Source organism: Theobroma cacao, chromosome 3 (assembly GCF_053813885.1).
Source record: "Theobroma cacao isolate CCN51 chromosome 3, ASM5381388v1, whole genome shotgun sequence".
NCBI lineage: Eukaryota > Viridiplantae > Streptophyta > Magnoliopsida > Malvales > Malvaceae > Theobroma > Theobroma cacao.
Window position 1 is genome coordinate 5,246,322 of NC_142641.1, and position 18,739 is coordinate 5,265,060.

Genomic DNA, 18,739 nt, shown 5'->3' on the forward strand with positions numbered 1-18,739 from the left:
CGAGACCAATCCAAAACTATTCATATATTTCATGTCAACCCTAAAAATTTAGCCATCATGCTACCATAGTGTCATAAGCCCCAATTTCAATAACATATAAAATCATAAATTTCAACACAGTCTCCATATACTCAAATTTCCCAAAACAATATTTGATTTCAAAACCAGTATAAATCTCATTTTTATTAAAAAACATTTTAATTGAAAAACATAATATTTTGTAATTCAAACTCACCATTCAATAAAAACATCAAACACGTATAATTACTCTAGATATTTAAGACGATATATTATCCACTCACAGTTCTAGGAGTCGATGTACTCCTAATCCCAGTCTTCAAGTACAATTTTTGTACTTTTACCAGTATAATTTGCTCACCATCTATCCACTATGTACAATACATAATTCACCACATCAATGCTTGACCATTATAAAATCAATTCAGGCTCGGTATATATGCATGATATGACATGCAACTTATCCGACTACCGCTTAAATGCGGTGCTGACCTAATTCGGCCTATTACCTAATTAAATTACTAACGCATCCAATTTAATCTCAAATTAATTTTTTTCAGTTTCTATACCTCAATTGCACCCAAATTGACTTAATGTTCCTCAGTGTGGTGCAAATTATCAGTCCCGATAGCAAATTACGAAAATACCCCTAATGGGTAAAAATTCATATTTTTGCTCTGAAAATTCCCATTATTTTTCTAGACTCATAATTCATCATTATTCATCATAATTCCTCAAATAAACATCAAGATCATCAGCAAATATTCCCCTAGAAAATTCAGCCAATAATGGTAATGGAGGAAAATAAATTCTTTTCTTGTTGTTTTGTTCCTAAGTATGCTAAACTAACTTAAAACACTAACATAACTTAAAATCAAATTAATCTAACAAGTTTCTCTCTCTTAACCCATTTTTTTCAGAATTGAATTCATCCTCAAATCACATGATTCAATCATGGAAAATGATGGGAAATGCATGGAAATGATAAATCTTAAGCTAAGCTTGAAAAATCATACCTTTAAACACTTGATTCCTTGAAAAATCACACTTTTTTTTTGAATTTTCTTACTCTAGGGTTTGTTCTTATTTCTCTCTCTCTCCTGCTGGTTTTTGCTGACCATCCCAATGAAGAATTCTGAAATTTTCAAGCCTTTTAATAGGCTTAATAAAATATTATTATTTTATTTACCTTTTGAATATTTTATTATTTTATTTTTTTCTAGCCATCTTTTTTACTTTCTTTTTCTACCACTCAATCCTCTTCACTTATCCATGTCTTCCATGAAATTTCTAGACTTTTCTAAAGTTTTGGTGGAGTAAAATTTTAAAAATTACACTTTTGCCCTCGTAAAGTGAAAAATTACATTTTTACCCTCAAAACTGAAAAAAATTCCCCATAGACATATTTTTCATCCCTTATACTGATGTCATTCTCCAATTTGTCAAATGTGATCTAAATTCTCTCAAAATCTCAAATTTTGTCCGCGATTGGAAAAATTACGATTTTGTCCCTACACTCCAGAAATCACCGAAATTAAACTTTTTCACTTCTAAACCTCAAATCATACTCCAATACTCAAATCATACTCCAATAAGTCAAATGGGGCCAAAAAAAATCTTTTCTAAAAATTTTCATTTTGTCCCCAAGTGGCAAATGATCATTTTACCCTTGAATAGTGAAAATTTCGGTTTGAATCCAAATTGATCATTGAACTCCGAATTACCATTTTGAGTCATCCCTGAGCTGTGAAACTCTTAATTTCACCTTAAAATTTTTATTTCAATTAGTTCGAGAATTAATCGACTTAATGATACCATTAGGGGTAATATCGTCTTTTAACGATTCCTCGAACTTCCTAAATATATAAACATTCTATCGAGCATGTGAATGACATTATAATTATTTTACAAAGCAGGGTTTGACATTTATTATAAGAAAATAAATTAAACTTTACATATAAATTTATGCAACTATAAAGAGTACTTCTCATCGTAATTATGAACTAATATAATATATATTTTTCCATCATTGATAACTCATTCTGATGTGAAAGTATAATTTAGTTAAATATCAACTTTATCATAATATTCTTTTAGTTAAATTCCACGTACATTTCTTGTGATATAATCTTTTCTCACATAATACCATGAGGTTAGTTTTTTTTCATATAAATTTGTTGTTTTAGTTGTTTTCTCAAAATGGATGATAATGTTAAAGTTTCAATTCATTTTTTCTATAAACAGACAATAATAACCTTTATTTTAATTTTTTTATATTTTATTTCTTTAATTAAAAATTATTTCAACTTTTGATTTTTTTTCCTTTTTCTCTCACATTCTCATTGTTCGAATCAGGAAAGAGATTTTTTCTTTCTTTAAATTTCAAACAGTTCAAAAGATTTAATATTTATTTTTGTTTTCAAATTTTCCTCTCTCATTTTGTTTTCATTTTTTCTGTTCATTTTTTCTGGAGCAGGTCATGATGTTCAACTCCATTGTCCTCGTCAAGCTTTTATCCTCTTCAGATCATTTCCGTCGATGAATAAGCCAAAAAAAAAAATTATAGAATTATTTATATAGAGAGCCACAAAAGGAGTTGCAAAAAGTGACACATTCTTCTCGTGTGTTGAACGAAAAGGAAAATGTAGAACAATATAGATTTGGAGTTAGAATTAGAATACAAACTTTATCAAAATTTTGTAATATTTGTATGAATTGTATTCTTTATGGGACTTAAAATAATGACACTGAAAATATTGATAAAAAAAATATTTCTTCTCTTTATATGATTCCATTCTTAGACCAACTATGAAGCAACTGAAAAAAAATTCTTGGAATATTTTTTAATTAAATAAAGAAAATAAAAAAGGATTAAAACAAAAGATATTATTGTCTGTTTATAAAAAAACTAACTGAAACTTTAACACTGTTGCCCCTTTGGGAATAGAATTAAAACACAAAAGTTTATAAGAAAAAAAAATAATCTGAAGGTGCTGTGCGAGAAAAAAAACTATACCATAAGTGGTGAGTAAAGAGTTTACTCTATTTTATTATTAAAAAAATATAAAAGTGATAAATTACATTTATATACAGTTTAGATTATAATTATAAGTGTATTAAATTTAAATTTTAAATGAAAACCTTGTTCGATTTAAATTCAAGAACAAATGCCTTTTCTTTTCAACAAAATTTCAAGAATTTTCACACTATTGCACTAGAAAAATATTGTAAAGCCCGACCTTATAAAATACTTGTCATGACATACATGTGATGATAGCATGATTGCATGCTAGGAGAGTCTCGAAAAATTTATAAAAGTAGGTATTGTACCTAGAGGTACAACAAAGTTGATTTAAGCCTCGAACTAGATCAAATAGAGAATTTGAGATTAAATTAAGGATATTAAAGTACCAGAATGGTTTAATATGGTGATTTGGAGTTCGAGGATCAATTTGGAGTCAAACGAAATTTTCACTATCCAGGGGTAAAATGGTCATTTGCCACCTGGGGACAAAATGAGAATTTTTAGAAAAGATTTTTTGACCCCATTTGACTTATTAGAGTATGATTTGAGTATTGGAGTATGATTTGAGGTTAAGAAGTGAAAAAAAAATTTAATTCTTGTATTTTTCAGAGCATAGGGGTAAAATGGTAATTTTACCACTCCAGTGGCAAAATTGTAATTTTACACCACCATGACATTTGTCAAGCTCCACAATTCTACCTCTTATTATTTTATGCTATGGATAAATATTAGAGCATTTGTGGTGGTGAGAAAAGGCTTAAAAATTAAGTTAAAACAAGTGGACCAATAAAAAGGTGACATGTGTCAAAAATTTAATATTTTTATATTGCCATTTAAAAACCAGCCCACACTCTTCCACTCAACATTTCAAGGCCGACCAGCACCTGCAGATAAGAGAAGAAAAGAAAAGAAAAACCCTAGGGAGGAAAAACTAAGGAAAAATTGTTGAATTTTCAAGAAATTGATGACTAAAGGTAAGATTTTTAATATTAAGCTTGAAATTCATCTTGCCCATGCATTTTTTTCCATTTTCCATGAATTAAATTCAAGTTTTCATGAGGGGCAATATGCTGGCCAGATTTGGAGAGAGAAAGTTGGTGATGAATTTAGTTGAATTTCAAGGTAACTTAGTGTTTTTAGGTGTTTAGTAACATTTAGTATGAAAATTAAGCAAGGAATCCACATGCCCATTTTAGAACCTATCTTTGCTGAATTTTATGGGTGAGGATTGATGATGAATTTGGTTGTTTTTCATGCCATTTAGATGTATTTAGTGCTTAGGAATCCTAAAAATCGAAAACGGGTACCGAAAAATTTTACTCCCGTTGTTGGCAATTTGCACCATAATGAGAGATATTTTGGTAATTGCACTTAGAATAGACTTGTAGTGAAGTTTGTGAAATTTTGGGGAGTACTGAAGTGCAATAAATTAATTAGAATCGAATTGGACGTTTAGACCGATTAAATAAGGGCAAAGGTATTGCACCCGAGGATCAAGAATAGGAGTGTTGTTAAATCCCGTCAAAGTGAGTAACCACTGTTCATCTTATCTATCTAGAGTATTTTTACAATCGTTTTTATGATTTTAGGAATATTGAACCTAAATGAATTTTATGTTTTATGACTAATAATCGATTTAAGGAATAAGGTTTATGACTTATTTTACAATTCAATAATATTTCTGAAAATGTGAGTATGTGGAGACCAACCTTTGATGTTGCTTATATATTTAGGTTTACGTACCTATGTTTGAAATTGATGATTTATGAACTGATACGTGATTTTGGGTTGTGAAATATATAAACTGTTTGTTTTCCTTTGACAGGCTGGGTAGTATTATGTTAGCCACGTTATGCTGTCAAAATTTTATTGATTGGTGGGTTATTTAATTAGCCACTGTAGTAAGCGGGTTTTCGTGGACCAGCATATTAAAGGGGCACGGTAAACCCCGTTATATTTACCTTAGTAGGAGAGGCGCAAAGGATATCTCCTAAGGTACGATAGAGTTCACTTCACACCAAACCACCACTTGAGGATGAACTCTGCCAACACCAAGGGATGGCTAAACTATGTTTTTATGAGTAGTTGTTAACTTAATAACCTTGGCGGACTCGATTGAATGCCTCGGCCAAGGTATCACCGAGTATGATTTTTGGCATGAGCCAAGTTTTTAAGAAAATCATAAGTCGTGATGTGTATTATAATGAAATGTGTTGTTTTATATGATTTGAAACAAGTACAAAATGTTATGGATTATGGTATGATGAAAAGTTTACTGTCTCCATTTTCTCGGCTTTAGATGTTAATGACGTACTTTGTTTACTCACTGAGTTTATGAAAACTCACCCTTTCTTTTTTAACCATTTCAGGTTCAAGATAATTTGTAGGCAATCGATTTCATCAAGGATTTCTTTTGGACTTACTTCCTTGGAAATCGTAAGTCTACATTCTTGCACACTTTTGGTTATCTCGGGGTCCATATGCCACTGTAAGATAATTTTGAATACCTGGTTTACTGTATTACTATGTGTATGAATTTATTTTGTTCTCACGCTACAGAAATTATTTATGCATAGTTCTATAAAAATTGTTTTATAAGAAAATGGAATATATTATCGAATATTTTTATTTAGTCTAATTAGTCAACTTTTCACTCCAAATGGATGATTTAGATTGCAAAAATTTATTTTAATCAGAAATGGATATCTTTCTACCATACGTTGTATTTTTATCAGGTTTCGAAATTTTCAGGTAAAAATGACCAAAATACCCCTGTGTGGTCAAAATTTTATTTTGACTGTTTTCGATCTAAAATAATTTATATTCTCTTAAAACTCGATATTTAGTGACTATTGCTCACAGGGGAAGTGGAAAACTGATGCAAGGGCCTTGCGAGGTTTCGATTGACATACCGAGTAATGAATGATTACCGAGACTTCACGACCGTTGTCACGGGCTCGAAGGGAGTGTCGGGTCGTGACAAATATCATGTCCTATTTTGTAGACTCATGATGTTCATTTAAAAGCAATTGCTGAGACCAATATCGCCTATCCATTCAAAATTTATTACATATGTTAATCAATTTTCATTTATTTACTTATGAGATTTTGTCTTTATGTCTATGATGAAACTGTGACAGATTTGACAAAGGTTAGTGAATTTATTTTAGTTGATCAATTATAATGGGATGAGAGGAAAATTAGAGAATGCTTTCCACCATATGAAAGCTCTCTTATTTTAACACTACCTTTGAGCATAAGGCGTCTAGAGGACAAAATAATTTGGCATAACAGCAAAGATGGGGAGTACTCGGTTAAATTGGGTCACCGATTGTTATGCACAACTGTAGACACAACTAATTTTATATTTTTATGAGTTTTTATTATTTTGTTATTTTATTTTTAGTTAATCTCAACCCCAATGTAAAGTTAGGTTTGGAACTTTAGTCTGTGGCTCAAAAACAGACCCAGAAAATAGTAAAATTAAAATTCCAGATCAAACAAACTAAACAAGATTAAAAGCAATAATTAATGATTAAAACTTACTAAACTTCAGAGTCTGGAAGCATAAAGAACAAAAAATAAAATAAAAGAAAAAAGACTAGCTCCGCCTTGCCAAAGACACCTTTGTTGTACCAAATGCAAAAAATTCAAGTCTAACAATGGCCTCACGATGCTGGGGATAATAGGTGGTTGCATCCCCAACACCACAAAGGAGATATAAAGCTGCCTCTTCTCAACTTAATAGGGTAGCTGGAATTTCAAAAAAAAAGAAACCTTGGAAAGAAAAAATCGTAGATTTGAGCCTAGCCAAAAACCCTAAAAATTTGAAAAAACCCTAGAACAAAAACCCTAGAAATCCCTACTACAAATCCTAGGTAACCTAGAGCCGAAAATGTTAGCTTTCCTATTCTACCAACCTACCAGCAGCCAATAACCACAAAAAATAAAAAAATAAAAACCAAAAAACCTACGAAACAAATAAAAGGCAACCGAAGGGGAAAGATTTCTTTTTTCTTTCTTTCTCACAGATATAGGGGTGAGATTTGGAGTTCTTGGGGTTTAGATTGAAAAAGGGAGATGAGGTTTAGAGGGTTTTGGGTTGAACTAAGGTTTGGGGTTTAGTTTCACAAGTTGTGAAGGAGAGTGACGAAAGGGAGTTTTTTGTTGAGAGAAATGAAAAAAGGACATTTTTTAGAGAGAGGGAGGCCGACCGGCGACTAGAGAGAGAAAGAAGATGGGGAAATGAAGGAAGGAGCTGAAAAGAAGGCTTTTATACATTGGATCAGAGCATAAAATGGTATTGTTTTGGTGAGGACGTTTTGGCAACTAAAAAGCTTGAAACATCACCGTTTCGAAGGAAGATGGTTGAGTTCTTAAAGCAGCCTTGCGGGCTTCCTATTGGTCCTGTCTTCCTTAGGCTAACTCAAGCTTTGGTTAAGCAGTAGATCCTTGGTTTATTGGGTGTTTTGTTTTGGGTATTTGTGTTGATTGGTTTCATTTAGAAAGTTATTAATATAGTTTTATGAAAATAATATACATATGGAAAAAAACAACATAGTAAAATAGTAAAACTAAAATATATTAGTGCTTTAGTATGATTATTAGAAATGTAGACACTGAAAAAAAATATAATAAATAATAAAATTTTAATTAATTAGAAATCATAAAATAATTATAATATAAAATTTAAAAAAAATTAAAAAACAAGTAGCACTCATCCGGGGAGCCCAAAAAAAAAATCTGAAAACCCCAACAACTTGCAAAAAAGAACAACAAGCAATTCAAAAATTTCTAGCTTCCTAGCAACCGAGAGCAACCACAAATTCTCAATCAAAAAATACAAAAAAATCAAAAAATATAGAAAAAATATACAATGGTAAGGGAAGAGAGCTGTGTTCTGGGGATCTTTTTTAATTAGTTTGTTTTAAGGTAGGTCTTGGGAGTCTTTGGAGGGTTTTGGGTAGTCGACCCTCGAAGATCTAGGTCTGTGCCGTCGATTTTAGAGAAAGAGAAGATATGGGTCTTACCGCCGACGGAAGGAAGAGGAGAAGAGAGAGAAGATCTAGGTCTAGCCGCCGGCAATGGTCAAGAGAGAGTGAGCAAAAGAGAGAAGATCTAGGTCTTACTGTCGGTAAGAGAAGAGTGAGCGAAAGAGAGAGATCGATTTTCTTTGGAGTGACCGGCTGCTGCAAAGTCAGAAAGGGGAAGAAAGGCCAGCGACTTGTAGAGAGAAGGGAGAGAGTATGGTCGGTAAAGAGAGAAAATGGTGAAAGAAAATGAAGAGAAGGTGAAAAAAGAGACCTTTTATAGCTAAGTTTATAGACCAAACGACGCCGTTTGGTATAGAAGCTCAAGCAACCCAAGAAGCCCGAAACGAGGTCGTTTTGGAGAGAAATGAGGCTGAATTCTTGAAGTAGGCTTACAAGCTTTTTGGGTCAGTCCGATCCACCTTGAGTCGGGTTAGGCTAAAGCTTTGGGGTAAGTTTTGGATCATTGATTTATTGGGTTATGATTGTGGTATTTGTGTTGATTGTTCAAGTTAGAAAATTTTTAATGTAGCTTTATGTTAAGGATAGTAAAATAATATAAATAAGGTATATTAATGTTGTAGAATGAATTTTAAAATATATTAGGAAAGAAAATAATTAAAAAATAGAAAATATATAAATATAAAAATAAAAATAATAATAATAATAAAGATGTCTAAAAATGTAAAAATGTGAAGAAAAAAAAGAGAGATTGGAATAGATAAGAAAATAAAGAAAATATATGTGCAATTATATGACAATAAATGATAAAATTAGATAGAAGAAAATATTTAGTTATAAAAATAGATTCAAGGATAAAATATATAAATAGAGAGAGATAAATGAACATTTAGTAAACAATAATAATAATATAATAAATAGGTTTAGGTAGATATTGATCTAGAATATAGCTAAGAGAATATATAACGTAGGAAGAGTTGAAATGCTAGACATGATCACAAAATATATATAATTATGTGAATTTATAGGAATGAAAATGAGTTAGGAAAATTAAAAAAATAAAATAAAAAATGTAATAGAATAAAATATGTGGATATCAAATTAATTAAAAAAATAAAATAAAAAATGTAATAGAATAAAATGGAGAGGGATATAAATGAAGAGAGAATGAAAATGAAAAGATAAAGAATTATTAATATAAATAAAATAATTCATATCGATGATGGGATGATCGGTCTGGACGCGAGAAGTCGCAATCTCAGGCCCATATTCCCTAGGTTCGGAATCCGAATCAAGGCTCCACCAGTACGATGGGAGGGCCTCGATTTCAAGATCTTGAAATTTTTAATAAATAAAAAATTTAATTATATAAAAATTACTCAATAAAAAATAAATAAATAACAATAGATAAAAAAAATGATGATAAAAATAATAATAATAATTCAAAAATATAGTAAATAATTAATTTGTGAAAATGCAACATACATGACATTAAATAAATAGGAAAATAAATAAATAAATAAATAATAAAAAAAATCTAAGACAACAACTAATTTAAAATTAAGCATTAAATGGAATCATAAACAATTTATCTAATTATAAAAGGAAAATATAAGAGTAACCTAGAAAAAAATGTAAAGTATAAAAAATAATAATTAGAAATAAAATAAAAAATATGATAATAAAAAATAAAATAAAATGAAAATAATAATTAAATAATAAAAAATGACAAAAAAATAGATAATTGTATTAACATAGCATATATATATATGTTGCATATAAATATTTTTGTTTTCGAGTTTAAGTCCCGATGATGGGATTTTTTCGAGGATCTTGTGAAGGCAAGTATTTATCGAAAAGTTTCCTAAGTGAAAAGATATCCTCGGGTCCCACCAGTATGATGGGAGGGCTCGGGAAACATCTTTAATAAAAGGCTTTTGCTTGTATTAGGTTCATTATTCACAAAAATATTATTTAAAAAAAAAACGTACGATAACCCTGATGATGGGAATTATTCGTTGAATTTACGAAGGCGAGTTTCTCGGATAATTCCCTAGGTGAGAGAACACCCGGATCCCACCAGTATGATGGGTGGATTCGGGAGAACGTCCTCGATAAAAGGTTATTCGTCTGACATTTTTATCCCACGTCATGCATTTCATCTTACCTTACACTTGCATTTCATTTTAAAATCAAACAAAATAATTTAAAAATTAGGAGATAAAATAAGCGAATAATAGCTAAGGAAATAAAATGAACTTAAAAATTAAAGCCTAATAAGATAATCTAAAAATGGTAACGTTCATGGAACGGGCGTCCCGGGGGTGCTAATCCTTCCCCGAGCGTAACCGTACTCCCGAACCTAGATCTGAAAAAAAAAAAGTAGACCAGTTTAAGGTTCTTTCGGCGAGCTTAAATCTAATTTAGACTCCGCCGATTAGAATCGAATCAATAGGTGGTCAATCGCAACTAGTAAAAAAGATTGGTGGCGACTCCTAGTTTTAGAGTTTTCACTCGCGTCTAGCGGTCGGGTTCCCGGACCTGCACGTTACGACAAGAAATAGGGTAAAAAATTAAAATAAATAAAAGACAATAAAATAATAATAATAAAAATAATATTTTAAATATGATTAGTTATAAAAAGAACATGAACTTAGATAAATATTTAGTTAAAAATATATAGTTTAGGTAAGTTAAATATATATATATATATAAATAGAAATTAAATGCCTAAATAAAAAAAGGTATTTATGATGATAGATCTAATCAAGGTAAAATATATAAAAAAATAAATGTTTAGTTAAAAAGAGAGATTTAAGTAGAAAAATAGAAAATACCTAGTTTTAAAAAAAATAGAACTTTATAAATGAAAGAAAATATAAGAAAAATAAAATATATTTTAGTCATAAATGAAAATAGGTTAGATAGGCAAGAGAAATGAAATATTTAGTTATACAAATTTATATAGGTATATACATATATATAAATGAAAATATATGACATAATATAAAATTATAAATATTAAAAAATAGAATGATTATTTTGAATTAATCCAATGATGGAATTTCATCTGAAAAGGCAAAGAGTTGCCATTTTTGGGATGAATTTCCTAGGTGTGGAATTTGAGGAGGATTTTTGCCAAAACGTCAAGATAAATCTAAATCCTATATTCCAATACTCATTAATTCAAATAATCATTTTAAACGTTCAAAGAAATAAATTTATGTAATATTATATCTAAATATAAATCGATGTAGTTAGTTAATTAATTAGTTTAAACAATTATTGCAAAATAAAGAAGTTAATTGTTTATTCAATAAAGGAATGTATAGTTCTATAAAATATATTAACCCATAATATTAACTAAAAATTATTGATTTAAATAGAATGTTTCTAAAAAAGGTGCATACAATAAAAATAAATAAGGTAGTAAATTACCCTAAACTATTAAATAACTTATTATATAAATTACAAATCAACTAAATTTATAAACTCGCTCATTTAGGCATCATTCATAATTTTATTTTGGCATAGCATATGACATATATTTTACTAATGGGATGAGAACTTCGATGATGGGATTTCCTCGAAAGACTTGTAGAGACGAGTTCTTCCGGGGATATCCCTAGGTGAGAAAAACTTTAAGACTTTACCAAAGCGTTGGGATGGTCTACGAATGATTTTTGACACAAGGTTTTCGCTACTCTTTTTTTAAAAAAAAATTCGTAAATCATGATATCATTTTGCAATTGCATCATGTGCACTCATAAAATCGAATAAAAAGCTTTAATTTACTAATACAATAAAGAATTAATTAAGTAAACAAGGATTATGGAAACATAGGAATAAAATCAATGGTTTAGGCTATAATAAGATAACATATGATGAAATGGTACCGTTCGTGGAACAGACGCCATAAGGGTGTTAATTCTTCCTCATGCATAACTGTACTCCCGAACCCAACTTTAAAAATTCACAGACCAGTTCATTGTTCTTTAAATAGATCTATAAAATCAATTTAGGATTTTGTTGAGTAAAAGAAATTTAATAGGTGGCCAATCACACCTAGATAAAAAAACATTGGTGGTGACTTCTAACATTTATTCTTCCACTTCTAACGGTCGAGTTTTCGGACTTGCATGTTATGACAACTTGGCGACTCCACTAGGGAAAAGGAGAGTCGAACCATTAATTAATTATAAGTTATCTTAAGCCATAAATAATTCAGTGTTTCCTGTAGTATTAATGATTTATTTTGCATACTTTTGTTTGATGTATTTATTTATTTCATTATTATCATTTTATTGCTTTTAATAATAGCGGGGAGTTTAGGATAGAGGGATGTGAGATTATTGGTCCAAGGTTGATATATTCCTTCACACACACGACACATCTTGCATTCATGCATAAGCCTTCTACCCGGGCTATGTCCTTCGTTAGGACGGAGTTTAGTCGCTACACTTTCATGAGGTGATAACCTTTACATGGGCTAGTGAAGACTCCCACTCAGATCGAACCTAGTCTATTTGAGGCCTATAATGGGTGAGGACTGGGGTGCTTTACTAGTCCTTGCAGTCGACAGTAAGGAGCAATTTGGGAACCTTTAGCTCTATTTTTAACCCGAACTCAGCATATAAAACACCATGAGTAGCCTTTTCCTAAGTAAAGCCTTACCCGTGAGAGTATACCCTCTAACTAGGTGCATATGAAGGAATTTCTTTTACTCCCTTTATTCTAAATTTTCACCACAAAATAATGAAGGAATCGTGGAGTAGATAACGTATGATGACATTATGGATACCCATGATACTAATTATTATCATTCGTTTCTTTTAATCAGAATTACTCTTGAAATCTCTATTTACTATACTGACTTGAGCTTGTTGTCACTTTTTATTTGCATATGCATATTTGCATCATAATTTTGCATATAGGAAAAGTATTGGTCACCTAACAACCATTGACGAGGAGGATCCAATTGCATTCATGGAGTCATCATGGCCAGCTTCAGGCTACGACGGGATATGTGAAGTGACTCAGCATATGGCAAGCGCCCAACGAAATGAGGGAGATTGCCTGGCAAAAGGTCATATTTCATCATTACCTAGTAGGGTCCACCTTGATCTTAAACAAAACTACTTACAGACTTGGTTGATATATGAGAAAGGTGATGGGCCACAACGCAAGGGAATTTTGATAAGAGTTATAGCCACATAACCCGACTCTTTAAGGTTCAAATTGATGATCAATTATTGAAGGCCATTGTGCAATTCTAGAATCCATCGTATAGATGTTTTGCTTTTGAAGAGGTGGATATGGTGCCGAAAATTGAAGAGTATTCAGCTCTGCTCCAAATTGATCTTGACAATCCAGACAAAATATATTAGAGAGAAGAAATGACTAGGCATAAATAGAAACTAGCCAAGATGATGGGTATAACTCCGGAAGAAGTTGACCAAAACTTAAGGAAAAAGGGAAATAATGAATGTATCCCATGGAGGTTTTTACACAGTTACATCATGAAGCATCAGGACACCGAGCAAGGTCAGCTTGCGATGGCGTTAGGGATCTACGAGCTAGTAATATTTCCCAAAGTCTTGGGGCATATAAAGGTGGGACTTATAGACTTCTTCGAGCAAGTTATCAACAAGGCCAACCCTTCACCATCAATCCTAGCAATAACTCTCAAATCACGAAACTATTGTCAAAAAAAAGGAGAAAGACGATTTGTGGGATGCACATAACTTCTTTCCATCTAGATAATAAGTCACTTTGAATGTAAAGTCAAGCGGTTCAAAAAATCGTTTCATCCACAAAGTGCCCCCATCAAAGAATTCTGTAAGAGTGAATAAGACTAAGGAGCAATGGATTTCCAAGCTTAGAAAACTCATAAGTGCGGAGGTAACGTGGAGATCTCCATGGATGCCCCGTCGCCTAGTTATGTACATTTGTGGAGATGAACTTTGGGTACCATTAGTGGGACCATGGGGACCGATCAGTCATGCCCTAATCATGGTGAGAAGGCAATTCAGATTAGAGTAATTATACCGAGGACACATCGACTCAACACTTTGGAGTTTGCTTATGGAGAGCCGAGCTTCTTGAAAAAGATTGAGAAGATTGTGTGAGCATGGAAAAAAATAGGCTGGGTAAACTGAGGAAGGTATGCTAATGAAGTTATTATTGGGTGTCTGATGTGGCATGCCTAACGAGCCAAGGATGTGGTATACCTGAAGGAAGATGCACTTCATTGCCCAATTGATCCAGAACCTCAAGATGCTTTGCTGGAGAGTGAATTGGTTCGAAAGAAGTAACGATATGAAGATCTCCAAAAAAGTGTGAGAAGATGAAGAAGGAAGCAGTTGAACAAAGGATGAAAGTCTAAAAAATAAAGAGTGATTTGGAAAAGAAGTACGAAGGCTTGAATAACAAGTTATCTGCCATGACCAATGAACTCCAAAGGGAAATACAAGAGAAAATTGAGGTAATGAGCTTCAAGCATACAATGATGGATTGAGAAATAAGGTGTGATTCTAGCAAGAATCCATCCAACTACTAAGACAAGAGTATGATGAGCTTGTGGGGATTATGAGAACTTATCAACGAGAATATGAGTGCCTCAAGTAGGAAAGCACTCAAATCTAATAGTGGGGTGAATCCTACAAACAAGACTATGTGGAGAAGCAAGACAAGATGGATTATTTGATCAGGCAAATGAGAGAGGTGGCTTACAGGGCAAGAAGAATGGCTAGAAAGATAGACGTACTGAGAAGTAAAGTCTTCCCAATGGGGAAACAAGAGCAACAGCTGATTGAGTATTATGATAAAGTGTATAACCATTGTAGTAGAATTGGTGAATAATTCTAGATATAAAAGATGACTCCTGAATTGTAATTAAAAGCAATATTTTATGTAATGGATCATTTTGTTGATAAGTGTTATGTGACGAATACTTTTAGCACATGACCATTTATTATGCATGCATAAACACTTATTTCATGACAATAAGTACTTTCACTTTTAAATAATAATTAACTTATCAAAGACAATGGGCTCATTTCTTTTCATTTCATTCATGAACTGATAATGCATATGATTCATGTTTATGATTACAAAAGTTTTTCAAAAATAGCTCGACCACTTAAACTAAGTGATCAACGCGTCCATTACACTCATCGACGAACGAAAGGCATGGAAAAAGAACAACAAAGTCGATTGGACAGGATGCAAAAAGCTTAGGAAGAGATGAAAGATCAATTAGCAAAAATGATGGAGTTGATGATGATTTTAAGCAAAGGAAAAAGAGTGGTTGGAGATTCGGCCCCAACAAAAAACCAAAGCACTGATAATTTGAGAAATGATCAACCTTGCTGGCCAAGATATTTCATCCCATGCACAAACATCTCAGGGGGTTCACTCGTAAATGGCACAACCAATTGGAAGATTTCCTTATGCTTACTACAACTTCTCACCTTCATTAGGTCTTCAGCAAGTCCATGCACAATTCGAATCAAACATGGGAATGAATCCTACTGAACCAATACAAGTCCCTCACTTAAATGATCCAAAAAAGCAAAAAAGGTTGAAGAAATATTCATTAGAGATAGTAGAAAACGACAAGGTTGAGAAAAAATATGATTTGTTAAAGGAGCACCTTCGTGCTATGGAAAGAATGGATAAGTTCATAACTATGGATGCAACTGAGTTATATTTGATACCCGATGTGGTAATTCTTGTCAAATTTAAGGTGTTAAAATTTGAGAAATATGATAGGACAAAATACCCAATGGCACACATTACCATGTACTGTTGAAAAATGGCTACACAATCGCATGATGATAAGTTGTTCATTCACTTTTTCCAAGATAGCCTAACTAGATCAGCTGTAAGATGGTATGTACAGCTTGATCAGAGTCATGTCAAAACTTAGAAGGATTTGGTAAGAGCCTTTATGGCACAACACAAGCATGTTGCTGAGTTTAGCCCTTGACCGCTAGTCACTCTAGACCATGGAAAAAAAGACTAGTAAGAGTTTTAAGGAGTATGCCCAAAGATGGAGAGATGTAGCAACATAAGTTCAACCACCCCTGACAGATAAGGAAATGACTGTATTGTTCATATATACGCTTAGCGCTCTTTTCTATGAACGGTTGATTGGCAATGTCATCAAAAATTTTATAGATCTAGTCTTATTAGGTGAAATAATACATGGAGCAATCAAGAATGGTAAAATTGAGGGGAACGAAACCACTAGCTCAAAGAAAGGGACTACATTCAAAAGAAAGAAAGGGGATATACAAGCAGTTGCTTAGATTGGTCCACAGACCCATAATTTCAATCCCTACCATCCATATCCTCCATATCAACCTTTCTATCCAAGTATAGGAAACATTGCCTAGAATCCCTATATCTATCAACCTGCCCCACAACCAGCATTTCAAACCAATGTCCTCCCACAAACTCCAACACCAATACCCATATCTTCTACCAACAACTCTGGTAATGGTCAGAAAGGATCCAAAACTACCTAAGAAAAAACTCAATTCGATCTCATCCCAATTTCTTACACTGCCCTATTACCGCAATTGTTTGAAATTGACTTTTTTCTCGTACCCCTATAGAACCACTTAAGCCTCCTTTTCCAAAGTGGTATGACCAGAATGCAGGATGTGATTATCATTTTGGGATTCAAGGACACTCCACAGAGAGCTGTACTACATTGAAACATAAGGTCCAAGCACTCATTAAGGTAGGACTTTTAAATTTTGCTCAAAAAAAACAATTCAAATGTTGATTGGAATCCCTTACTTGACCATGGAAGGCCGACAGTAAATGCTATATATGAAGGCATGACACGAAGGGTGAAAAAAAGTATCGATGAGATTCAAACACTAATGGATAGAGTGTTCGAGGCATTGCCCAAAGGAAATGCCATCACTCCAGAACCAATAGACACAAAAAAATTAGGGCATAATCTCAATTTTTCTTGTAAATTCCATATGGGTGTCGTTGGACATTCTATCCAAAATTGTGATGGCTTTCGTTGTAAGTTACAGAAGTTAATGGATTTGTCAATAATTAAGTTTTATGTAGAAGGTGAAGAAGATTTGGTTGGAACCATAAATGAAGATTCCCTAAATGAAGTAGCATCAAGTTCATCCGACATGAGTAAACCTAAGCCTCTCACTATCTTTTATGAAGAAAAAAGGGAGTTCAATGAATGATAAGCTCCCTACTATTGTCAAAAATGGTATCACTATTAAAATTTTCAGCCCATTCTTGTACAAGAGTGAGAATGTTATTGCTTGTAATTATGAATGTAATATTTTAGGTACAACCTCCCTTCCTTTCCAAGTATCTTCTGCAGACCTAATTGGCGTGGGAGGTATAACGCGAAGTGGGTGATGTTACTCTCTTGAGATAGCAGAAAGTGTTGAAAAAGGAAAATCCAAATAGGGAGAAGAAGATTCGAAAGAAGCAAATACCCTTCCTAAGGACCAAACTACTAAACCTACAGTTGTTCGGAACATCGATGTAAAAAAGATTGCCACAGAGAAAAAAGCAAGCGAGTTCCTCAAATTCATCAAGCATAGTGAATATAATGTAGTAGAGCAATTAACAAGAATGTCTGCTCGCATCTCATTGTTGTCTTTGCTTTGAATTTAGAAGCACACAGGAATGCATTGCTCAAAGTATTGAATCAAGCTTACGTGGCTCATAATATATTGATTGAAAAGTTGGATCATATTGTGGGGAATATCACAGCGAGGAACTTCATTGCCATTAGTGATGAGGAAATTCCATCAGGTGGCCGAGGAAGTAACAAGGCTCTCCACATAACCATCAAGTGCAAGGACCATGCCTCTTACCTAAAGTGTTGATTAACAATGGTTCGGCCCTAAATGTCATACCTCATTTTACATTGACAAGGTTGCCAATTGATATGTCTTATATGAGGGCCAGTCACATGTTAGTAAGAGCTTTCGATGGAACCAAACGAGATAATGGTAGGTGTTATTGAAATACTAGTGAAAATCGATCCCTGCATATTTTATATCCAACTCCAAATGATGGACATTACCCTATCTTATAATTACCTACTAGGGTGCTTGTCGATCCATATGGCAGGAGCTGTACCATCTTTTTTGCATCAAAAAATTAAATTCATAATTGAAGGCCAATTAGTAAGCATCTATGTGGAAGAAGACATATTAGCCATCCAATCCTAATTTACTCCCTAGGTAGAATGGCGAAAGAAGTCCCTGAATGCTCTTTCAGATCCTTTGAGTTTGTTAATGTGAATTATGTGGGAGAAGAGGTAGTGAGACTAACTCCTCGTTTGTCAACAGCAACTAAAATCGAAGTTAAATAGATAGTGGGAAGAGGGTTCCGTGCTGGTCTTGGACGAGGAAAAAATCTACAAGAAATTAGTCGACCTTTGATTTCGATCAAGAATGAGGAAAGGTTTAGTTTGGGGTACAAACCCACCAAAGAAGAAAGAAGGAAGTTGGCAACCCAAAAGAAAATCAAAAGGATGGTTCAAATTGAAGGAAAACAAAATTTTGAGAAAAAGACAATTCCATACTTGTACGAGACCTTCCACTCCACAAGTTACATTCATCTTAAAACGTTAACAAAGGTTAATGGGGTTCTGCAAATGTTTGATGAGCTATCGATTCACATGATCAAAGACGAAGATCCTCAA

General features: G+C 32.7%; 1 long non-coding RNA gene across 2 annotated transcripts; it reads left to right on the top strand.

Annotated features, from left to right (window-relative positions):
* The first annotated feature begins 3,903 nt into the window (after positions 1 to 3,903).
* LOC148763517 (uncharacterized) lies at positions 3,904 to 6,087 on the top strand. 2 transcript variants are annotated; one of them, XR_016025540.1, is made up of 3 exons: positions 3,904 to 4,017; positions 5,413 to 5,531; positions 5,906 to 6,087. It is a non-coding gene; the product is annotated as an uncharacterized LOC148763517 (long non-coding RNA). The 2 variants fall into 2 exon arrangements; XR_016025541.1 differs by having other exon boundaries at positions 5,890 to 5,915.
* Positions 6,088 to 18,739: the final 12,652 nt, after the last annotated feature.